The 7,337-nt window shown below is 39.2% G+C and overlaps 1 protein-coding gene across 1 annotated transcript in view; it reads right to left on the bottom strand.

Annotated features, from left to right (window-relative positions):
• The window catches only part of Psmd11 (proteasome 26S subunit, non-ATPase 11), a 62,803-nt gene that overhangs the window by 37,749 nt on the left and 17,717 nt on the right, over positions 1-7,337 (bottom strand). The gene's annotated exons all lie outside the window — the stretch shown is intronic.

Below are 7,337 nucleotides of genomic sequence, written 5' to 3'. Positions count from 1 at the left end.
GGGGGGGGGGGGGGGCACATTCTGTTGACAACTGAGAGTAAAACTTAAAGAAGCTGCCAAAACTGTAAAAAAGCTGTTCAAAAAGGGGCTTTCTCTGGGTGATGACAATCCAGAAGTGGAATTTCCTGACCCATAAAAGGACCTGTAAATGGAATCAACATTGCACTCCCCTGTGACTGAACTATGCAATGTATACACTGCCTTTTATCCTCCCAACAATGCTCTTGAAGAAGATATTATCTACTCTTCTTTAGTAGATGAGAAAACAGGAGATTTAAGAGATTTGATAAAGCTCAGATAGTAATTGACAGCACTGAGAACTGACAGGGAATATGTTCCTAATTCCTGGTGTGTTCAAAAGAAAATCAGATAACATCTCATAAAGTTGCAATCAGGCTTCCTGACTTTGTTTAGTAGTTCGATTAAATTGTTTCTAAATTTCTCCCAACTCTGAGATTCTAGAGTGTCAGTGTAAAACTGAGTCTTTGTTCAAGAAAGGTATTCCTCCCTATTTTGTTGTTGTTGTTGTTTTGTGTGGTGCTGAGAATTCAACCCAGAAATTAGGATGCTAGACAAGCACTGTACCACTGAGTTACATCCCTAGTTTCCCAGAATGTTAATTGGCTACAAAACTGAGAACAGGCCAAAAGTTGTCATTCTTTTTTTTTTTAATTTTTTTAATATTTATTTCTTTTAGTTATTGGCGGACACAACATCTTTGTTTGTATGTGGTGCTGAGGATCGAACCCGGGCCACACGCATGCCAGGCGAGCGCGCTACCGCTTAAGCCACATCCCCAGCCCCAAAAGTTGTCATTCTAAAAGGAACAAGTTATAAATTGGCATGGTAGCACATGCCTGTAATCTTGGCTACTCAGGAGGCTGAGGCAGGAGGATAGCAAGTTCAAGGCCAGCCTGGGCAATTTAGCAAGATCTTGCCTCAAAAAATAAAAAGGGTTGGACAATGGCTCAGGAGGCTGAGGCAGGAGGAAAATGAGTTCAAAGCCAGCTTCAGCAACTTAGCAAGGCCCTAAACAACTAGGTGAGAGACCCTGTCTAAATAAAATACAAAACATGGGCTGGAGAGTTATGGATATAACTCATTTGGTAGAGTGCTTGCCTAGCATGCATAGGCCCTCAGTTCAATCACCAGTACTACCACCCAAAAAAGGTGGGGAGGGGGGATATGGCTGGTTAAGTGCTCCTGGGTCTACTCCCCAGTACCAAAAAAAAAAAAAAAAAAAAAAAGTTGTAGATGTAGCTCAGTGTTAGAACACCCCTAGGTGTTTCCTCCCCAAAGAAGTCAGCTAGACACATCTCTCCTGTTTGGGGCCTTCGTATATATTTGTGAAGATGGTTACTCATTCTGACCTAAAGAATTCTGAATTAAGGAGTCTGGCTGGCACACTCTACAATAAAATGAAGAGAAAGGGCAGCAATGGGGTAGGGCAGCCTCCCCTGTGTTTGACATGGCAAGACTCTTAGGGGCAAAGTGGATACTGAAAAGGCAGATTATCCAAGATCTTTTTTTTGTCCCAGGGATTGAACCCAGGGTGTGCTTAACCATATCTCCAACACTTTTTGTTTTTTATTTTCAGACAGGATCTTGATAAATTGCTTAGGGCCTCACTACATTGCTGAGGCTAGTCTCAAACTTGTGATCCTCCTGCCTCAACCTCCTGAGTCACTGGGATTACAGGTGTGCAACACCACACCTGGCATCCACGATCTTTTTGACGGAACCTACTCAATAGAGCCATTTGCCAAAATAAGGAGACCCAGTAATTAGAGGCTAGAAGTGCAGTTGGAGGTTGGGAAATTCAAGATCAGATTCATAGTTGTACTTTCTGCTTGTGTCCTCATGATATGGAAAGGGAGAGCAGCTCTCTGGGATTCTCCTATAAGGGCATTAATCCCATTCATGAGGGGTCTGTCCAAAAGATCCTAGCATTTCCCAAAGGTTCCACCTCCTCACACCATCACAGTGGTGATTAGGTCTTCAAAATATGGAAGGTGACTCAGACATTCAGACCTTAGCAGTATTTATTACGGTACCATTATCTGCTCAACTTCCTAGGTTCCTATGTCAGTTAGGGTTCTCCAGAGAAACAAAACCAATAGAAGACAGATTAGGTCAATGATAGACAAGAAAAATAGATAGGTAGGAAAGGAAATTTAAAATGGTGTGTGGCACATCCCTGTAATCCCAGCAGGGGGATTGCAAGCTCAAAAACAGCCTCAGTAATTTAACAAGACCCTAAGCCATTTAGAGAAACCTTATCTCAAAATAAAAAATTTAAAATGACCGGGGATGATTATGGAGGGTAAGAAGTCCCATAATCTGCAAACTAGAAAACCAAGAAAGCCAATGACTGAGTCTGAAGGTCTGAGAATCAGAGGGATAATCGTGTAAGTCCCAATCTGAGTGTAAAATGAATATACCAGCTCAAGCAGACTGAATGTACTCTTCCTCTTTTTCTTCTATTCCGTCTTTCAATGGATTAGATGATGCCCACTCACACTTGTGAGAGCTATCTTCTTTACTCCATCTACCCATTCAAATATTAATATTTTCTGGAAACTCCCTCACAGACACACCCATAACATTTTACCATGTGTATGGGCATCCCTGATCTCAGTCAAGTATATGGACATCTCTTGTCCCAGTCAAGTTGACATATCACATTAACAATCACAGTTCCTAAATTGATTCCTCTCTCTCCTCCAACCATTATCATCATAACTAATTATTACCTCTTAGTTTTTCCTGAATATGTTCCTCAGGATCACTGGTTCCACACTATCTCCTCTTACATCATTTAAAGACTCTGATTGAAGGATGCTATATATATGAGCTCCTACTGTTCCTTCTGTTTGTCTGTTTGTTTGTTACCAGGGATTGAAACCAGAGGTGCTTAATCACTGAGCCACATCCCCAACCATTAAGTTGCTGAGGATCTCCCTAAGTTGTTGAGGCTGGCCTTGAACTTCTGACCCTCCTGCCTCAGCCTCGATAGTTGCTGGGATTACAGGCATGAGCAACCACGCCCTGCTGCTCCTTCTGTTTGGAGGATCACAAAGTGATCTCCCAGGAGTTGTAAGAGACATATAGGACTGGTTTATTCCATTTGTCACCCTTGATTATCCCCCTTTTCCACATCAAGTCCAACAGAATGATCTCTATACCTTTTCTTAATCTTTCAAATTGTATCATCAATCAGAAAATGCAATGAAAAGACCATAGACTTTAGAATCAATATTTACTTTCAAATTCCAGCCGCTTTGCAGCTTGGTGACTTTAACAGGTTTCTTAATTTCTCTGATCTTTGATTTTCTCATCTAGAATACAAGAATGATAAAATCTAGCTCACAAGATTGTTGTAATATGGGGACAGGTGACTAAATGTTATTTTTTTCTATGAAGTATCTTTATTACATAATACTGAGAAGTGATCTATATCACAGGGATGACAAACTACTAGTTACCTATCATTGCCTACATTAGAGGTAAGCAATGTCCCTAAACTTAAGTAGACTATAAACATTATTATTCTCAGGAATGTGACATTCTCAGGATCACTAAAAGCTCCCACCCATTCTCTTGCAGTTAGTTGTCTTGCCATTCTAAAATCTGAGATTCTTCATACCTTCTTTTCATATGTCTAAAGTTCTAGGACTTGTAAAAATTTGGCTAGCATCCCTCCTTCCTGTGGTCCACAAAGAATTATATCAGGCCCCTATCTACTACTTCTCCAAATTTTACTCCTATCACTTTGCCCCATACTCTGCCCAGCTGTTTCCTTTTCTCTTTCTTGCTCTCTCCCTCGCTCGTCCTCCCTTTTAAATATGCCAAGTGCTTCCCCACCTCAAAACCTTCATATTCCCCTTAGGTTTTAGGTCAAAGGTTATTTCCAAGAGGCCTTCTGTGCCACCTCCCTGATGAATCATCTCTTATGCCTTCATTCTAATAACCATTACATCACTCTATTTCCTTCCTAGCATTTAACATAGCCTGTGACCTTTTTCGATTTTTTACTACATTTATTTATTTATTTATTTATTTATTTATTTATATGTGGTGCTGAGGATCAAACTCGGTGCCTCACACATGCTAAGCAAGTGCTCCACCACTGGGCCACACACGAAGCCCCAGTCTGTGATCTTATTACTTATTTAAAGCTCATCTGCTTCCAAAAGGTTGCAGGGGCTGAGCATAGTGGAGCACAATGTAATCCCAGCAACTCAGGAGGCTGAGGCAGGAGGATTGCAAGTTGGAGGCCAGCCTCAGCAATTTTGCAAGGCCATAAGCCACTTAGTGAGATCCTGTCTTAAAACAAAAAATAAAAAGGGCTGTGGATCAGGCTCAGCATTAAACACCTCTGGGTTCAATTGAAAACTCAAGGTCCACTGGCAACTAAAAAAAATTTTTTAAAATACTACATACTGATTAAACACAGTATGTTTCCTGAATCTGAAAAGTCATACCTTATATTAATTTTGGAAGATTCTCAACCATTCTCTATTCAAATAGTACCTCCTCTCCCTTTACTCTTAGAAATCCTACTAGATGTAAGTTAGAGCTGCATAGCCACATGGCTATTGAGCACTTGAAATGTGGCTAGTCCACATTTGTGGCTAGAAATGTGTGCTTCTTGAGTGTAAAATACACATTCATTTATCAAACATTTATTGAGCCCCTGTTATTTTCCAGCACTAATCAAAGCACTGGAAATATACAGAAGCAAAAGCAAAGTCCTCAGTCAATTAAAAAGACAACTGAGTAAGTGTAACACCAAGTAGTTACAAAGAAAATTAAGGCAAGATACTACAAAAGAGAGTGATGAGGTGTTATAATAGAGTGGTAGGAACAAGATGCAGAGAACATGATATTTAAGCATAGAGATGAATAAAGAGAGGAAGGAGCAAGCTATTTAGCCATGTGGAAAACTGGGAGGGAGATAAGTATTCTAGACAGAGGAAAAGTCTGACGGACTGTCAGAAAACAGGGAAGTATTTGATGGGTGTGAAGATCGGCAAGGAGGTGAGTATAGCTGGAACTGATTGGCTAAAAAGGAGAATAGTGGAAGATATAATCAGAGGGTCTACTATTGCCCAAGCCTTGATGTTGTTCGCCTCCCAAATGGCACTGTTTCCTTAAGAGTAGTTGGAGAACGGTTTTTGTTTGGTTTTGATACTGGAGATCGAACACAGGGGTACTCCACCACAGAGCAATAGCCCCACCCCACTTATTAATTTATTTATTCATTTGTTTTGAGACAGGGTCTCACTAAATTGCCCCGGCTGGCCTCAAACTTGAGATCTTCCTGCCTCAGCCTCTAGAGTTAGTGAGATTACAGGTATGCACCATTGCACCCAACTGCACCAAGTCTTGACTTGTAGCTTATGGTGAGGTCTTTGTTACATTTAACTGAGCATGTCTAGATGTTCTATCACAGGAGGCTTTTCCTGTTACTTAATCAGCAATATTTACATACTCCTCTAAAACAGTGGTCTCCTAAGCAAGGTGCTGGGAAAAATTAGAACTTTTAAATTAAAAACTAAGGTAATAATGAACGGAGAATGTAGCTCAGTGGTAAAGCACTTGCCTGGCATGGATGGGGCCCTGGGTTTCTTGGGTTCTATCCTCTGTACCACACATATATTTTTAAAAAGGAAGGTACTAGTGTTTATTCCTGTTTAACACATGGATGAACACTGACCAGAGGCTCCCTCACTAAGATTCAGGAAGAGCAGGAATCCACAATTCCATGCTACCTTCACATGTTAATTCACCTTGCATTTTGTGATATTTTACAGTTTGTGAAGACCTTGTTCAATTCAAAAACACTCATTTTTATAAAATATATAAAAGGTTTTAAAGAACTGAAGGTAACATGGGCATAGGAAAACCAAGAAAAACAGCAGGCAAATTCTTCAACTTCGAATATAAGCTGAAGCCACAAGAGTAACCATAATCATTTAATGATCATTAGATCAACCACAATGGTCTAAGATCTGACAAAAAATAAAAGGAAGATATTTGAAATAGGAATTTACATCCCTATTACTCAAGATATTCTCTTAATATAAGTTAAGTAAAAAGTGATGTTTAAGTATTTTTCATCTTTAACATTTTTTATATAGTTTTAGTTGTCAATGGACCTTTATTTTTTATTTATTAATATGCGGTGCTCAGAATAGAACCCAGTGACTCACACATGCTAGGCAAGTTCTCTGCCACTAAGCCACAATCCCAGCCCCTCCTCTTTAACTTTTATATGTTCTATTATGTCATGATATAAAATTAATTTAGTCTGGCGTGGTGGCACATGATATAATCCCAGAAACTAGAGGCTAAGGGAGGAGGATCACAAGTTTAAGGCCAGCCTCAGCAACTTAGAGAATTCTTAAGCAAATTAGTGAAACCCTGTCTCAAAATAAAATTTAAAAAATGAGGTGAGGTGAGGATGTGGCTCAGTGGTAAAGCATCTCTGGGTTCAATCCCTAGTACCAAAAAAAAATTTTATATGGACATTCCAAGTACTAAATTTTTCCCCTGCTACTTCCAAGTATTTTAGACAATCATAGATCATATTCACCATAAGATGCAAATGTTAGTATTTTTCACAAGTAGGAAATCAATGATGCTAGAAGAGGAGTTTTGCTACCATCTGATGAATGAAATGGTATGAATATATCTACAGAAGAAAGAGATATTAATGTTTATAGGCTATCAGAGTAAGAGAGTATTTTGTTGATCTTTGTGATAACAGCTCCTAGGGAAAGACTCAGCACCTATTAGCATCTGTTGGTTGGGTAGATGGCTCCTCCAGGTTTACAACTGATTTTTCTAACCTAACTTACCAGGAAGCTGAATAGAAGAAGGTAAATGTTAAGAATGTTTTATTAGGGGGCTGGGGTTGTGGTTCAGCGGTAGAGTGCTCGCCTAGCACGTGCAAAGCCCTGGGTTCGATCCTCAGCACCACAAAAAAAATAAATAAATTAAATAAATGTATTATGTCTAACTACAACTAAAAAATAAATAATTTTTTTAAAAAGAATGTTTTATTAGGGGGCTGAGGTTGTGGCTTGGTGGTAGAGCACTTGCCTAGCATGTGTGAAGAACTGGATTCTATCCTCAGCATCCCATAAAATTAATTATTTAATTAATTAAAGAAAAAAAAGAATGTTTTATTAGAGGTGGGGTAAAACTCAGGAAATAAACTATTAAAAGTAGAGCTTTCCCATAAAACTGTATAGAACTAGTACAGATTGAGGGAAGGGGTAGTTTTTTAACTGGTTTTTACTTTCTTTTTTTTTTTTTTTTTTTTTTTGTGG

This window comes from Marmota marmota, unplaced genomic scaffold (assembly GCF_001458135.2).
Source record: "Marmota marmota marmota unplaced genomic scaffold, marMar, whole genome shotgun sequence".
In the NCBI taxonomy this organism is placed as follows: domain Eukaryota; kingdom Metazoa; phylum Chordata; class Mammalia; order Rodentia; family Sciuridae; genus Marmota; species Marmota marmota.
Note: the sequence above shows the minus strand (reverse complement) of the source record. Positions and strands in the feature narration are given on the sequence as shown.